Here is a 2,152-nt window from a genome sequence, read left to right on the forward strand (position 1 = left end):
TTTTTGTGTTGGAAAATTTTTGATTACCGATTCAGTCTCCTTATTAATAATTGGTCTGTGCAGATTTCCTATTTCTTCTGAATTCAGTTAGGCAGTTTGTATGTTTCTATTTTTTCCATTTCAGCAGTGGGCCAGGATATGACTCAGCTTTCTGGGATGGGGGTAGACCAGGCTCCTAAGTCTACCCCCATCCCAGAAGGGATGCTTCTGATCCCTAAGGGCTGCTAAGTCTCTTTGTTTGAGGACCCAAATCAGGCAGACGTGCACCCCACTGAGTTCCCTGGTTAGACTGTGCCACCAACTTGATTGTGCAGGTGAGCCAAGCTGCTGGCTGGGACTACACCTGCATGCTGCAGGTTGGAACTTGGTCTGCCACATTCTGAGTGTTGGTTATTGCAAGCCCTTCCCCTCTTCTCTGTCAGATTCCTGTTGGTCAAGCCCCACAGACTTCCCTGCAATTTCCATGGGGTGAGACTGGAGTGCAGGCTCCCAAGAAGTGAACCACAATGCTGGGGGAGCTAGACGTCCACTCTAGGCTCTTTTCCAAATGGGGTAACCAGAGGTTCAAGGGAGACCTCTTGGCATGGTGTTGTGCCAGGCTGGGGGGAGGGGCAGTGCAGTCACCATGTAGCCACTCCTCTTACCTTTTCTTTTAAATTTATTTAGTTTTGGCTGCTTTGGGTCTTCTTTGCTGTGCTTGGGCTTTTAGTTGTGACAAGTGGGGGCTACTCTTGGTTGTGGTGCACAGGCTTCTTATCGTGGTGGCTTCTCTTGTTGCAGAGCACAGGCTCTAGGCACATGGGCTTCAGTAGTTGTGGCACTTGGGTTCAGTAGTTGTGGCTCACGGGCTCTAGAGCACAGGCTCAGCAGTTGTGGCACACGGGCTTAGCTGCTCTGCGGTATGTGGGATCTTCCCGGACCAGGGCTTGAACCCGTGTCCCCTGCATTGGCAGGTGGATTCTTAACCATTGTGCAACCAGGGAAGTCCCTCCTCTTACCTTTTTAATGTGGTCTCTCAGTTTCTGTGGTGCAGGGGGGTGCTTTACCCTTGCTCCTGCATTCCAGGATTTTCTCAGTGCATGAATAGTTAGTTATTAGCTATGCTTCTGTGGCCATCTTGGTGAAGACAATCTGCATTTTTTTTGTATGTATAACATACTTCAATAATTAGCTGAAACTTAAAAGGGTATTTTTTTCTGGACACATGTGATGTTTATTATATCTACACTCATACCATTGTTGACCCAAACAAGACACACATTGAAGCCTGAAGTTGCTGGGGGAGTAACTTTGCCCAGAGTGAAGCCACAGTAATGATGGGGAGAAAGAATTGTGTACAAATACTGCTGTAAGAGTACTTTTTATTATATAAATTTTCTGAAGACTGTACCTTTTCCCCTTGGTTACCTTATAATAACATATAAGTTATCCTTAGATATAGTTAAATTATTTCCAGTTGTAAAGGAAAAGAAGTGTTGAAAATACCATACTATACGTTAATGCATTTGCAGCTGATTTACATAAGGAATGGTAATTTTTAAATTTCTACCAAGAATATACCTGTTTTTATTTAAAAAAAGTTATTTATTTTATTTTTGGCTGCATTGGGTCTTCGTTGCTATGTGCAGGCTTTCTCTAGTTGCGGCAAATGGGGGCTACTTTTCATTGTGGTGCATGGGCTTCTCATTGCTGTGGCTTCTCTTGTTGCAGATCACGGGCTCTAGGCGCACGGGCTTCAATAGTTGTGGCATGTGGGCTCAGTAGTTGTGGCTTGCGGGCTCTAGAGTGCAGGCTCAGTAGTTGTGACATATGGGCTTAGTTGTTCCACCAGCATGTGGGATCTTCCCGGACCAGAGCATGAACCTGTGTCCCCTGCATTGGCAGGCGGATTCTTAACCACTGTGCCACCAGGGAAGTCCGAATATACCTGTTTTAAAAGTTCTACCCAGAAGAAAAAATAAGAGGCTTCAAATGAAAATCCTTTGAGCAGTGCCTCTCATACTCTGGTGTTCATCAGAATAACCTGATGATTGATAGAATTGCTAAAACACTGCTGGGCTCCACCCCAGAGTTTGTGATTCAGTAGGTTTGGGATGGGACTCAAGAATTTGCACTTTTAACAAGTTACCAGGTGATGTTCCTGCTGCTGCTG

The sequence above is a fragment of the Lipotes vexillifer genome, unplaced genomic scaffold (assembly GCF_000442215.2).
Source record: "Lipotes vexillifer unplaced genomic scaffold, Lipotes_vexillifer_v1.1 scaffold593, whole genome shotgun sequence".
NCBI classification, from domain to species: Eukaryota; Metazoa; Chordata; class Mammalia; order Artiodactyla; family Lipotidae; genus Lipotes; species Lipotes vexillifer.